This window comes from Dipodomys spectabilis, unplaced genomic scaffold (genome assembly GCF_019054845.1).
Source record: "Dipodomys spectabilis isolate Male_0828 unplaced genomic scaffold, ASM1905484v1 ptg000069l, whole genome shotgun sequence".
Classification (NCBI taxonomy): domain Eukaryota; kingdom Metazoa; phylum Chordata; class Mammalia; order Rodentia; family Heteromyidae; genus Dipodomys; species Dipodomys spectabilis.
This window is the reverse complement of record NW_024870746.1, coordinates 27,037,464-27,052,875: the sequence shown is the minus strand read 5'-3', so window position 1 is coordinate 27,052,875 and position 15,412 is coordinate 27,037,464. Positions and strand designations below refer to the sequence as shown.

Sequence of the window (15,412 nt, the reverse complement as noted above, 5' to 3'; positions counted from 1 at the left end):
GCCCACGCCTCCCACCATCCTTACTCTGCATACAGCCCTCCACCCCCCACTCCACATCAGCACAATAACAGAAGTGTCCCCGAATTGCACCTGCCCGGCCCAGCTTCTCTGGGGCCCTCTACTCTGGAAGCTAGGAGGCCTGGTTCCAATCCTAGCCTCTGTATCAGCTGGAACATGTGTCTTCACTTCTGGAAACCTTACCTGCTGGAGCATGTGACTTCACTTCTGGAAACCTTACCTGCTTTACCTATGCGATCGGCTATCTCAAAGGAAAGGGGGAGATGAGAAAGTGGTCCACCATGCCCTTCCATTCTGAAGAAGTCAGGCAAATCCCAGTGCTCTCCATAGAGTCTGAAGCAGGGTACTACCATACTCTCTCCTGTCCTGCAGATCAACGTGCAGGCTCCGCACAGTCCTGGAGAAGAAATCTTGCGGTGCTCCCAGGAAGCCTGACTTTTGGGATGTTTCCTCCTCATACAGTCGTCGTTATTGTAGATTTTGCCAGGGAGGCTCAGCCAAACACAGACGGGACATGCTCTGTCCTGCAATCCTAACTCCTTTCCACTCCCACCATGGGGATGACCCACCGCCAGCTGTTGGAAAACTGAATCGGAGATGGTCTAGCCTTCAGCCTGGGCAGTAGCATTTTCTTCACTTTCCAGATCAGACCAAATCTCCAGACTGGGGTTAGTGGCCCAAGTTTGCATGGTTTGGAAGTAAAAAGAAACCACTGGAATCTCATGGTATGCTGCTCTGGTTGGCATTAGCACTGTCAGGGACAGATGGGTTGTAGAGATCTCGGTTGAGGAAAGAAATCACAGTGTAGAAGAGTTCTGGCAAGGGTCCTGAAAGCCGGTACCAGGTCCTCCTAGGTCAGACCTTGGAATTGCAAGCGTGGAGACTCGGGTGGCTGTCCTACCCTGACAGGAGGCGGTCCTCAAATTCCCAGTTACACAGCATAACAACAAAATTTAAGGCTCTAGAAACCACTGCCTCCCAACAGGCCCACTTTACTCCCTACATCTGGGATTTTGATATCTACATCTAAGTTACTCAGGGGAGGGGTAGGCAGGATGCCTCTGGGGCAACAGCTTCCTTCCTTGGGCCTGGGCAATGATCTCTGGGCTTTGTTATAACCTCATTAAACAAATCAGGCCCAACTAGAGACCTTGCTGGCTGAATGTTTCACTTTGGAGGAGAGTCTGGGCCATCGTGAGAAGAACAGCAACACCCTGGCCATCATTTCTTGTCTAAGTCAGAAATACGAATTCATGCATTCCATGTCCAACCTCCTCTAGTGACAGATGGCCAGTGGTCTGGTTTTTGCAGAACCATTTTACTTCAACAGCAGCCATGGCTTGTCCTTGTAACCACGAATAACAACAGTTTTCACTCTCCCGTGGCATGCACGACCCTGGAAATCTCTGGCTACCTCTCACTGTGTGCCTGACAGTCAGCCTTGGGACTAGAACAGAGCTCTAGCAGATTTCCACTGAGGTTCTTCCAGAGCTCAGGGCATCTTCTGGAAGATTAAGGATTGGGCCTTGAATCTGAAAAACTGGGTTCAAAAATCTGACTCGGCCACCAGTGCATGACATGCCCAAGTCACCGGAGCTCTTAAAAGCTTGAAGTGGCCTGGTGCCAGTGGCTCACACCTGTAATCCTAGCTACTCAGGAGGCCGAGATCTGAGGATCACAGTTCAAAGCCAGCCCAGGCAGGAAAGTCCTTGAGATTCTTATCTCTAATTAATCACCAGAAAACCAAATTGGTGCTGTGGCTCAGAGTAGTAGAGTGCTAGATGTAAACAAAGAAGCTCAGGGACAGTGCCCAGGCCTTGAGGTCAAGCCCCACAACTGACCAAAAAGAAAAAAAAGCATGAGGTATCACAAATAGATGATGAGGCTGATAATGTACAATTCAGGAGACTGTCTCAAAGATCACATTAAGTGAGGTAGAATGAGGCAGCTTCGCACGGGGCCTGGGGTACTATGGGTGCTTGATTCATATTGACTTTGTCTTTCTTGCCTACTCCTGTAACGTTGCATGGACTGTGTGTGAAGGTGGCAGAGGTGGAGCATTCCCCAGAGGTGTCATCTTACTGTGGTCCATGCTGTGACTCATCACTATAGGATGGATAGGAATTCCCAGGCCATCTGGGATGGCTACAGTATTTGTTTCCTGTGGCTGCCATGACAAACTACCACAAACTTGGTGGCTTAAGAAAACAGCAATTTATTCTCCCACAGTTCTAGAGGCCAGAAGTTCAAAATCAAGGCGTTGGCAGGGCTGATTCCTTCTGGGAGATCTGAGGTAGAATCCATTCCCTGCCTATCCCCTGGTTTCTAGTGGCAATCGGGATGATCGTTGGCTTGGAGACCCACCTCTCCTGCCTTGGTGTTTCCGTCTTCACAGTGGCCTTTGGTCTGTTTCTCTTATAAACATCCAGGGAGTCTTCACTAAATTCCTTCTGCATAGCTGCTTTGTCTGAGTAAGGTCATCTTCACAGACAACAAGGGTTAGGACCTGGGCATATATCTTGGGGTACAACAGGCTCTGTAGGAGGAGAGGCTGTTGATGAAAAATAATGACGATGCAGAGTTCCAGATGAATCGTTCGTAGCCCGTCTTTGTAATCATGTTGACTAGTTCATGTGCTAGTCATTCCCACCCTGCCCAGAAAGAGAATGATTTTCTTCTAAGGCTGCATCCTCTCACATCTTACCTCTTACCTGCAGCTACTTATTGAGGAAGACAAGGTAGGAATGGTGGATCCTTATCTGACAGCTGAGGAAACCAGGGCAGAGAGCAGGAGACTTGTCCAGGGTCATTCAGCTCATTAAAAGGCACCAGGAGGTTGGAGTTTCTGTGCTTTTGGCCCATTTTCAGCCCCAAGACCACACTGTCTCTTGAGATAGAGTATGGAGGAACTCCTTCCTCTCCAGTTCTTAATCATTTTACATTTGTGGGTTTATTAGCTGCAAATTTGTGGGCTTTTGTGGCTTATAGAGGAATTTATTGTTCCATATAAAACTCCCTCCCCCCCCCACCAGCTTTCCCCGCAGAACCACTAATGACATAAGAGGCAGAAAATTGAGCTGCCCAATGAGTTTGTCTTGCATTCTGTGACCATGACAAGTTATTAATAGTCCTCCCCAGCACAAAATTCCCTTTCCCACTGTCGTGGACGTGGGGGTAGCCAAGGTCGCTGCTCCTGTCAGGGCTGCTCCTTGCTCCCTGCTGGCTATGGGGCCTTAACTACTCTGAACTCTCACCTCCTCCTCTTGGACCCCTAGGAATCCCAGCCAGCTGGTCTGGAATGGAGAGGAAAGAGAGGTTAAAGGGGGTGGAGGAGCTCTGGCCACTGATCTTTAGCAGATGCCACAAAGAGGAAACTTAGAAGTTCAAGTCTAGTCCTTGCATATCTTCAGGAAGGAGCTGGAAAGAATCAGGGATTGCCGCTCCATTTGCTTCTGCTGCCTTAGACCCATTCATTCCATAAATACTTGTAGAATGTGCCAGATCACCATTATAGGCACTGGGGACACTTGTATGAACAACAAAAGTATAGCTTCTGCTACCACAGAGACTAAAGGATTCTCGATCCTGAGTTCCTTCAAGGTATCACTAATGTCCCATTCCCAGCACTCCTGTCTCACAGCCTTGAGCTCTGAACATCGCTGAGCCCCAGGGATCATCTTTTATTTCCACTCTTACCATCAATGATTCCTGTCTGCTATTGTAGTTTTCAACATCATAAATTTGCTAGTGACTCCTGGCTAGAGCTCCCCACTGGACTTCAGACTTAAATGTGTACCAGCCAGTCTTCTATGACTGGGAGCTGCCACAGATGGCTCATGCTCTAACTTAGGGAAATGTCCTGGACATGGGCCACACTCATACCTAGGGTCCCTCATCCTTGTTGCTTCCACAGTCTGCCATGGTCCAGAGTACCTCAAAGCTCAGATTGTTCATCACTGGGATCTGATCCATCTAGAGAATTAGGTCCTGTTCTGGGAATCGCTTTTTTTTCTTTTCTCTTCTTTCTTTCTTTTTTTCTTTTTCTTTTCTTTCTTTCTTTCTTTCTTTCTTTCTTTCTTTTCTTTCTTTCTTTCTTTCTTCCTTCCTTCCTTCCTTCCTTCCTTCCTTCCTTCCTTCTTTCTTTCCTTCTTTCTCTCTCTTTCCTTTCCTTCCCCCCCTTTCTCTTTCTTTGTGCTGGTACTATGGCAAGAATTCAGGGCTTGGTCTGTCCCTTATATTTACTTATTTATTTCTTTTGCTCAAGGCTACTTAGTGTTCTACTACTTGAGTCACAGACCCACTCCCCACTTCTTGGTGGCTCATTGAGAGATAAGAGACTCACAAACTTTCGTGAACAGTGATCCTCAGTTCTCAGCCTCCTGAATAGTTAGCATTATAGGTGTGAGCCACCCATGCCCAACTGGGTATCCTGTCTTTGACAAGAACTTTCCTGGGGAGGAGATTGGCAAGATTAAAGTATCTATAAAATGTGATCCAAACTACTGGAAAGTAGCTTGGGTGGAGTGTGAGGATGGCCTGTGGGGGACAGGGGCACGTGGTCTGGACGTCCAGCAGCCGGGAGAGGCCCACCAGAGGAGGTGAAGGGGGCACTGTAGCTCAGGGTGCAGATGTGAAGCACAGTCTACACAGCAGCCCCCAGTGGTCAATGCACACAGCCAGCACAGTGAGTGTCCTGCTAGATCTGTGTAGAGAGAGACTGGCTGCGTAGCTGCAGGAATCTCAGTGTATCCAGGTGCTTCATTAGAACAACAGTCAGTATCAGAAACCAGCAACTGTGATTAAAAAGAACACTGTATCGGGGCTCTCTTGCTGTGGGTATATCTGAATATTCTCTCTGGCAAGGAAGAGAGTGTAGGTGGAGAGATGAGGGTGTGTCTGTGTCTCGCAATAGAAACTGATGACAATTTTACTAATTGCTATATTTATTAATGGGTGGCCTTTTATGTAGGTTGTTTAGAAGGTTAAACAATGCTATTAGTCATAAGTGTTAGTTCCTGGCTTTCCAAGTCATGGGCCTCAAGCACTCGGACTCAGATTCAAGGCAGGCACATTCTGCCTGCTGTGTGGGAAGGGCAATTAAGACCTGTATTCACTGGGCTTGCTCCTGCTTTTGTTCCAGGCCTCTGGGAGATAAAAGTACTCCACTTACAATCAAGCAGAAATTTCTATGCTTTGTGTTTCCACTGTGAAGCTAGGCTCGCCCACATCCCATACCTTGTGGGTCCTTTATCTGGGATCTGGCAATAAACATAAATATTAGCCTGAAGAATAAAAATGTAAGTGGAAACCCAATTAATGATATTCATCTTTCTTAATTGCTGCAAAAAAGTAGATAGGCCAACTTGCAAGCCAGCTGTTGTAGAGTGTAATGAATGAAGTGTTTGTTCCAATGTGTCATGTCTACTGGAAGGAAAAGGAGAAAGGCACTGCCATTATTCCTCTGTGTGTCAGTCTCTAGGCCGGGTGAGTGCAGTGGCCTTCCACAAGAACATGAGATGTTCAAGGTAATCTTGTGAGTACACAAAAGATCAACAAGTTTTATTTTAGGCTTTGATCCCAAGGTCTCATGCTTGCTCACCTTGCTAGCTCCTAGCTGGTGCTCTACTAGTTGAGCCATACTTCTAGCCCTGCTTTTTGTTGGTTATTGTGTGCACGCGTGTGCGTGTGTGCGCACACGCGCTTGCACACGCGTGCACATGCATGCCAGTTCTGGGGCCTTGCACTCTTTCTTAGCTTTTGCTAGAGATAAGAATTCCTCAGATATGTATGTCCAACCTGGTTTCACTTTGATCTTCAAGTCTCAGTCTCTCTCTCTTTTTTTTTTGGTGTTGGTCCTAGGGCTTGAACTCAGAGCCTAGGAGCTGTCCCTGAGCTTTTCTGCTCAAGGCTGGTGCTCTACCACTAGAGCCACAGCTCCACTTCCAATTTTTTTAGTAATTAATTGGAGATAGAGTCCCACAAGCTTCATTTTTTATGGGGGTCCGGTTGTGGGGCCTGAACTCTGGGCCTGGGCCCTGTCCCTCAGCTCTTCAGCTCAAGGCTAGCGCTCTACCACTTGAGCCACAGCGCCACTTCCAGCTTTTTTCTTTTTGCTTATGTGGTGCTGAGGAATCGAACCCAGGGCCTCAGGCATGCAAGGCAAGTGCTCTACCACTGAGCCAACTTCCCAGCCCTCCCATAAGCTTCTTGCCTGGATTTGTTTTGAACCACAGTCCTCAGATCTCAGCCACGTAAAGAGCTAGGATGGCAGGTGAGAGCCATCAGTATCTGGCTGTTCATGTTTTGAGGTAAGGTTTCACTTTTGGGGATGTACACCTGAGCTGTGGCCCACCTCCTTTAGGCTTCCCATCATTGCTGGGGCTACAGGTGCATGGTTTCCAGATTCCCTCTGTGGAATCTTCAGACTTTTCTGCTTGGAACTTTTCTGGCTGACCACAATCTTTCCAGTCTTAGCCTTCTGAGTAGCTAAGATTATAAGTATGAGCCACTGGCACCTGATAAGACCAACCACTTTCTACTCTAACACAGCACAGAAATGGATTCTAGGTCATAATCATCTGTTGTTGATGTACCTACAAGTACTTAAACTCCCCCAGAACCTTCCTCCTCCCCTTATCCTCTTTCCTATTCTCTATCACCCTGCTATTTGTACCCTTGCCAGGATCTAACTCTAGCTAGTAGGAAAAGTGTTGTAAGTCAAGAGGCCTGAGTTCGACTTGCTGTGATGAACCAGCGGTCTCCAAGTCCCAATTTCATCATCAGTAAAAGAAGAAGAGACTAGACAAGATGGCTGTGAAATCCTGCCAGCTCTATCTACTAACCCATGACCAGGCCCCCAGAACTCTTGGGAGCTGGCTGGCCATTTTTGCATAGCCAGCTGGGATGGAGAGGACTAGGGATGGGGGACCATCAGCAGCCCAAGGCCTGGGCTGCCTTCTCAGCTGCTCTGGCTGGTCCCATGGGTTTGCCGTCAGTTTGATTGGATTTGGCTGGAAAGTACTAAACAGATGAAGGGGTGGATTAGCCACAGACAGCTGCAGCTTCCAGACTGAGCTCTGGTGAGAGTTGAGAATGGCTCCTCTTTAACCCTTGCCTTTCCTCGTCTGCTTCTAGCTCTCAGAAGCAACAGACAGAACAATGAATTCTTCATGGGATTCTGGCCACTTCCGGTTGGAGGACTATTAAATAGACTATAAAGCCATGGGTTTTCCAGCTGGCTAAAGTTTAGGGCATCGCTCTGCAACAGAACAATCACACCACCTTGATGTTAAGGAAAATCTTCCCTGTGGTGGCCACGAGTCTACATGTTAGAGCTGAATTCCAAAGGGCCAAGACATTGCCCCAAAGAAGACAGCTTCAAAGGCTGAAGCTTTCCTCTCCTATCTTGAGTCCTTGTCCAATGGACTTAAATAATCATCTTCCTCCTCCTCCTGCTCCTCCTCTTCCTCCTCCCCCTCTCCCTCTCCCTTCCCCTCTCCCTCTCCCTCTCCTTCTTCTTTTCCTTTTTCCTTGTGTGCCAATACTGGAGCATGAACTCAATGTCTTTTAGCTTTTTTGCTCAAGGGTGACACTCTACCACTTGCACCACAGCTCTCCTTCCAGATCATCTTCATCATTGAATATTCATGTAAGTGGCCCTGCAACTGGGTTGCAGGAGATTGAAAAGCGAAGCCATACATTCCCTCAGCTCACCCAGCTGCCTCTCATGAAGGAGACAAAAAGCGTAGATATCCCCACTGCAGACCTGGACTTCCTGATGTTCCATTATGGGCTGTGGAACTGTGGCCAAGTAGTTGCCTCTCTCCATGGCTCACCTGAAAAAAAAAAGAGGTAACAAGCCAGGTACCAGTGGGCTCATAGTTGTAATTTTAGATACTCAGGAAACTGAGATCTGAAGATCAAAGCTGGAAGCTAGCCAGAGCAGGAAAGTCCTTGAGACTCTTATCTCCAATTAGCTAGCAAAAAAGCTGAAAGTGGATGTTTGGCTCAAGTGGTAGAGCACTACCCTTGAGTGGAAAAGCTAAGAGACAATGTCCACTCCCTGAATTCAAGCCCCAAGACTGACACACAAATTGGTGAGGGGTCAGGTAATAATAATGCATGTCTGGATGAGTTGGCATAGCAGGAAGTCAGTGAATTAGTGTGTGTAAATCACCTGGAGCCATGACTGTTACATAGCAGTTACTGTTACTACCAACCCAAGCATCATGACCCATCTGTCTATGGCTATGTGAGTGAAGGATGAAAACTGCTGAGAGAGGGAGCAATTTCTTCTAACTGCAGGGGTGAGGTTGGATTCATGGAGAAAGGTATATTTGAGGCCAACTTCAAAGGATGACTAGAATTTCAACAGCTGAGGATGTGGGGAAAGGTCATTCCAGGCTGAAATATTTAGAAGGCCTGGTCCTTGTAAATATACAAAAGTAAGGAAATGTATGCTGGTTGAAATGTGGGTGATGTTCACAGGTTGGTTAAGGGCGTAGGAGCCCATTAAGGACTTTCAACTTTGTTCTGGAGGCCTTTTTCAGATTCAGTGTAGGAGTGTGACAGAGTGAGCTTTGTATTTTAGAAAGATGATTCTGGTGGATGTGTAATAGACTCTTAACAAACAGGATTCAAATCCTGACTGCAACACTGGATTTGTTAAGGTAAGCTAATAGACAGAAGCAAATGTGTGTCATTGCTCAAACACAATAGATGTTTATTTCTGGGCTATGGAACAGAACAAGGAGAGAAGACATCCTTGAGAGTGGTCTTTCTCCACATGATGATGCAGGGGCCTGATATCCTGGATCTTGCCATTTCTGGAACTTATTGTTTTTGGCATCTTGTTGGTGGAATGGTAGATAGATAGATAGAAAGAAAGGAAGGATTTGGGCAGATTCTTTGCTGTGACCATTGGTCACTTGTTTCTTATTGAGCAACTAGCCTACTGTGTTTTACTGTAAAATGGATATAATAAGAGAATCTACTTGTTATGGCTGTTGGGGGATTATAGAGATCATTCAGCCACAGTACTTAGTGGCTGGCACAGTCAGTGCTCTACTAATGTTATTCCATGTATGGCCTGTAGGTGGCGCCTGACAGGTGAGCATACAGCATTGGGGTTGGGGGCGCCTCCCACCTCAAGGCTGAATGTTGTCCTATGTTCCCATCACACTATACCACTTTCTCTTCTCCTACACAACGCCAACATTGCTCACTTCCTCTAAATGATGTTTTTTCTGCTTGCTTCAGAATCCTTTTCCTACTGAAATCCAGCCTTTGCCATCAAGTCATGTGAGTCCAAGGGCCTAAAGGCAGGTCTGCCAAGGTTGTGTGACCATCGCTCGCGTCATGATGCTGTGTGCATTCATTAAGATCTACAACGTTCTGCTGAGGTTCTCACCATGTCTTGCATATTTTGTGTATGGGTGTGCATGTTTGTGTCTGTGAGTACTGAACTCAGGGCCTGGACTCTATCTTTTAGCCTTTTTATTCAAGACTGGCTCTCTGCTACTTGGGCCACAGCTCTACTTCTGCCTTTTTAATGGTTAATTGGAGATAAAAGAGTTGCAGACTTTCCTGCCCAGGCTGGTTATCGAACTGGGATCCTTGGATCTCAGCATTCTGAGTAACTAGCTTGCTTATTTGTCTAGACAGAATGACTTATACCTATCTTGCTACCTTCCAGTTTACCCAGTAGCATTCTTCATGTATTTTGAGACATTTGGCAATGAATGTCTGTAGCCTGTGTTGAATTCATCAGGGGCAGAGAAAGCTACAAGGACACATTCTCTAGACAATTAAATTACATGGCACTATAAGAAACAAGGCTTTGGCAATTACCCAGGTCATTGAATCTATGGTAACATCCAAGTGGGAAAATTCAGGTCTCCTCATTGGTGGGATGTTTGAAGAATTCATTTTGACATTTGTACAATTTTTCTTCTCCCACATTTCTCTACAAAAATAGCCTTCTAGTTCACATGCCCTTTGCCATGTGTCTTTCGCCGCTGCCTGTTCATTCCTGGCAAAGTTCCTGACCAGAAACTTCTGAGGACTGGAACTACTCAATTAAGCTGCCTGCACATGGGTCCAATGAACTGTATAGGGATCAGTGGTAGCAAAGTCACACGGGACCAATGCCATGTTCTCCAGGGCTCTGGGCAACCCTAGAAGTGTCACTCAAGATTGTCCCATGTGATTTTGACACCAACCTCAGAATCTCGAGTGTACCTCTAGATGGATGGACGAAGGTGGCTCACACCTAATCTTAGCTACTTGGGAGACTGAGATCTGAGAATCAGAGTTCGAAGCGAGTCTGGGAAGAAAAGTTGTGAGACTCTTTTTTTTTGGGGGGGGGGGTCCGGTCATGGGGCCTGAACTCTGGGCCTGGGCACTGTCCCTCAGCTCTTCAGCTCAAGCCTATCACTCTACCACTTGAGCCATACTGCCACTTCTCGCTTTTTTCTATTTGCTTATGTGGTGCTGAGGAATCGAACCCAGGGCCTCATGCATGCAAGGCAAGCGTTCTACCGCTGAGCCACCTTCCCAGCCCCTAGTTGTGAGACTCTTATCTCTAATTAACCATCAAAAAGCTGGAAGTGGATCTGTAGCCATTCTTGGGTAGAAAAAGCCAAGCGAGAATGCTAGGCTGTGAGTTCATGCCCACTACCATAACACACACACGCACACATAAAAATGAATGTACCCCTAAACACCCAAGATTAAGATTCCCTTGAGTTCATTCATGCTTTTCATTAATCAGTTTATTTTGAACATTTCACTTATTCATGAAACACATATTTTTTTTAACTCTATGTCAGGTCTTATTCTGGTGTTTAGAATCTGAAACAGAGAAAGGACCTATCTCCAAAGAGCTCTCATTCTGGTAGACTAGAAAGAAAAATAATATATGTTAGCCCAGGAACCCCAGAGTTTCAAAAGCCTTCATGCTTCCTCCTCTCATACCTCTCTCTCAGTTCTAGAAAAACAAAGCAAGCAGGGGGTCTTGTTATCTGTTGCAACAGAACAAATTATTCCAAAACTTAGTGCCTTAAAATCGCATATTATTATTTCTCGTGGGTCTGTGGATTGTCTGAGCTCACTGGCTGGGTGGCTTTATTCCCAATACCACACCAACACCCTCCTTCCCCACTAAAAAACAGAAAAACTCAAAGAGTTTAATCTAGGCTTCCTTCTTGGTGTTATTACAATAAGGAATTACATAGTAGAGCAAGCATATAAGGTCAAGGCTACAAGGCTCTAGCGACCAGGTCATATCTTCCCATCTATCTCATTCTATTGGTCAATGCCACTGATGAAACCAGTCCAATTTATTTAGTTATTTATTTCTCCGGTCCTGGGGCTTCAACTCTGGGCCTGAGCACTGGTCCCTGAGCTCTTTTTGCCCTCTACCTCTTGAGCCATAGCACCACTTCCAACTCTTTTGTTAATTGGAGACCAGAGTCTCACAGACTTTCCTGCCCAGGTTGGCTTTGAACTGTGGTTCTCAGATCTCAGCTGCCTAAGTAATTAGGATACAGGCGTGAGCCACCAGTGCCCAGCTCAGACCTATTTTTGAGGAGAAGCCACCTGTTGTTAGAAGAAGCCACAAAGGACTTGAGGCTACCTTTACTCAGAGCAAAGCAATAGTGAGCAACAGAGTGTGGTACTTGAAATCAGGTAGTCAGAGATGGCTTCTCTGATGAGGGGTAAATTAAGCAGAGACACAGTGAAAAACAAACTTTACAAAATCTTGGAGATGCTGAGCACTGGTGGCTCACTCTTATAATTCTAGCTGCTTTGGGGCCTGAGCTCTCAGGATCACAATTCACACCAGCCTGGGCAGAAAAGTCTGAGCAAAAGCCAAAAGTAGAGATGTGGCACAAGTGATAGAACACCAGCTTTGAGTTGAAAAAGTCAAGAGACATCACTCAGGCCCTGAGTTTAAGCCCTAGTACCACCGTCCCCCACCCCACCCCCAAAAAAAATCTTGGGCAAGAATATCCTAGACAGAAGGGATAGCAAGCAAAGGCACTCAAGCCAGACCAGCCAGACTACTGCAATGTTTGCATTAGAAATAATATTTCAATGAATGAAGATACATCCATGTTACTGATGGGAAATGGAGCTTTCCTAGGACAACAGTGGTGAATTCCTAAGGAGCTGAGCCAAGTTAAAAGGGGTCGGGGCTCATGGAAGTGGAGGTGTGGCTCAAGTGGTAGAACATCAATCTCGAGCAAAAAAGCCAAGTAAAAGTACAAGGCCCCTGAATTCAAACCTGAGTACAAACACAAAAAGTAAGTAAGTAAAAATAAGTAAAAGAGGGAACTCTTGGCTTTGAAACTGTGAGATGTGAAATGAACTGTTTATGCAATGTAAGAATAAGAACAATGTAGGCTGGGATGTAGCTTGGCGGTAAAGTGCCTAACAAGTGTAATGCCCCAGGTTTGATCCTTAGTATCAAAAAGTGACAACACACAAGAAAGAAAGAAAACGAAGCATCCATCTTTTTTTTTTTTTTTTTGGTGGGTTGTGGGGCCTGAAGTCTGGGCCTGGGCGTTGTCCCTCAGCTCTTCAGCTCAAGGCTAGCACTCTACCACTTGAGCCACAGTACCACTTCCAGCTTTTTCTGCTTAAGTAGTGCTGAGGAATCGAACCCAGGGCCTCATGTATGACAAGCACTCTACCACTGAGCCATCTTCCCAGCCCGAGTCCATCTTTTTGATGCATAAAGAGATAAAGGATTCCCTCTCTGCTCTTTCCGCGCTCAGTGCTCCTGACCTCATGTTCCAGGTATCTTCTGTATCTCTAGGGACCCCAGACTTTGAAAAGCCTCCATGCTTCCTCCTCAAACACCTCTAGTTTCAATCAAAGTGCTTGATACACGTGCAGGCTTCAGCCTGACCAAGACCTGCCCTCATACAGCCTAAGGGAAAGTCTCTGCGAGCTGATCAAGGTGTCTGGATCACTAAAGGCTAGAGTAAGGTAGAGATCACCAGGGCTGTCTGGGAGTAATCAGGTAATTAGTGTAGAGAGGGGGACAATTACCCAGCTCATTGGCTGCCAGGCACTTGTCACTGCCTTGCGTGGTCCTGGGGCTACGTTTCTGGCTCTACCTAAGGACTATTAAGTGTAATGACTTTGTCATGGAGAGGAACCTGTCATTATCTCCATGTTAACATGCTATTTATCCACAAATCCTGCCACATCACTCTATAATTAAAGAACTTCTATATGGTCCCTCTGCCCTGGTACTGCACATCCATTAAAATGATTGGGGCAAGAATGGCTTTAAAAGACTGAGAAGAGGCTGAAGTCAGAAGGAAGGAGGTATGAGCCTAGCCTGGGCAAAAAGGCTGGAAGCAGTGACATGCTCCTGACTCTAGCTATGTGGAGAGGTGTAACTTGAAAGATCATGGTTCAGGATGCCTTAGACAAAAATAAGACTGCATATGAAAACTAATGGAAGCATAAAGGACTGGAGGCATAGTTCAATCGATACCATACTTGCATAATGACCGTAGGGGTCCTGGATCCAAACCCAAGTACCACCAAAAGAAGTTTTAAAAGGCTAAGAAGATTGGCTAGGGATCTCCTGGGAGGCTCAAAGAGACATTGGAACTCAACTCCTTTCCACTGCCAAAACCTAGGACTGTGTAACTCAGCAATGGGAACACAGAGATATCGCGACACCTCCTACTATCACCACCCATCAAGCTTATTTCCTCATGGGCTACTGGGCAAAAACAAAGTCTACTTAAAAAAACTTGAGGGTTGGGAATGTGGCTTAGTGGTAGAGTGCTTGCCTAGCATGCATGAAGCCCTGGGTTTGATTCCTCAGTACCACATAAAGAGAAAAGGCCAGAAGTGATGCTGTGGCTCAAGTGGTAGAGCACTAGCCTTGAGCAAAAAAGCTCAGGGATCAAATGTTTTTGCTTTCATGCAATTGTTTCTAACATATTTATAAGATGATTTCTTTGTTGCTTTGTATGTCCCTCCCCCACAGTATAACCCCTGCTTTCACTGTATTTGATGTTGGTATAATTTGTGGAGGGGAAGGGAAAAAACAAATCGTTTAAATAGGGATACAGGTGAACCCATTGCAACAATGAGATATACAAATCATTATGTCAAAAAACAAACTTTACAACTTTGGCAGTGGGGGGGAGGGTTGGGGGGAAGATGGGAAGGGATGGGAAGGGGAAACAAAGGAGGAGGCAACAATGCTTGATAAGAAATGTACTCAGTATCTTGCCCATGTACGATATTTTCACAATAAAAAAAAAAGAAAAAAAAAAACTCAGGGATAGCACTCATGCCCTGTGTTCAAGCCCCAGGACTGTCATATAAAACAAAAGAGAAAAACCACCAAAATTGGAAAGTTGTCATCTCTACTAGTATTAGGGGAATTCCTTCTTACAGCAGTGACAATTTCTAAAAGAATCCTCTGTGCCTCTCCTCCAACCCTGCCCCTGTAAAAAACAAAAAACAAAAACAAAAAAAAAACCCAAGGTAATTTCTTGCTCTTAGTTGGTGCTCTACCGCTTGTGCCATAGGGAAGCAAGCAGTAGGGAAGGCAATTTTTTTAAAGCCTCACGGAAGCAAATTGGCAAAGATGTGGGGCAGTGATCTCACTTCACTAGATACCTCAGTATTCTTCATACATATATATGCACACATACACATATACATATACATACATGTACACACACTTTTGATTTTCTTTTGTTACAAGCAGTTCTAAATCTTTTCTGATGAAAACAGAATTTGTCCTCAGCCTCTCCCATTTCTTCTCCCTCCCTCTGCCTTGTCATAACCTCCAAGGGCACAAACACAGAAGTTCTTTGGAAAGAGTTGACTTGTTGAAGACACAGATACGTAGAGGTCAATATCTAGCCCCTGTTGCCTTTACTATAGTATCCTGAGGGCCTCTCTCCCTCACTCTCTTTCTTTCTTTACACTTAGATAGAAACTTCCATGCAAGATCAATCCCTAGACTCAGAGGGCCTCAGTGTGGATATTTGAATTTTAAAAGATGTTGTTAAACTAAGTACTATTTGTCAAAATGAATACTAAGAAGTGAAAACATGTTTGGGGTGGATGGGCACAGGAATAGAAGAAAGAAGGGTAAATAAATGTAGTCATTATATTCAATGTACATTATATAAAAATGAACTATGTAACTTAGGAGTAGAAACAGGAGAAAAACGAGGGAAGGGGTAAGAAGTTTGACAAGAAATAGACTTATTACCTTACTTATATAACTGTAACTCCTCCATATATCACCTTGACAATAAAAAATAATAATTTTTTAAAAGCGTAGGGACAGGAGAGGGAAAATAGGGGAGAACAAAGAAAGGGGTTACATTGACCAAAAAGCGTTGTA

At 45.5% G+C, this 15,412-nt stretch overlaps 1 protein-coding gene across 1 annotated transcript in view; it reads left to right on the top strand.

The window, feature by feature from the left end:
- The window catches only part of Lgr6 (leucine rich repeat containing G protein-coupled receptor 6), a 116,632-nt gene that overhangs the window by 78,147 nt on the left and 23,073 nt on the right, over positions 1-15,412 (top strand). The window lies entirely within an intron of this gene.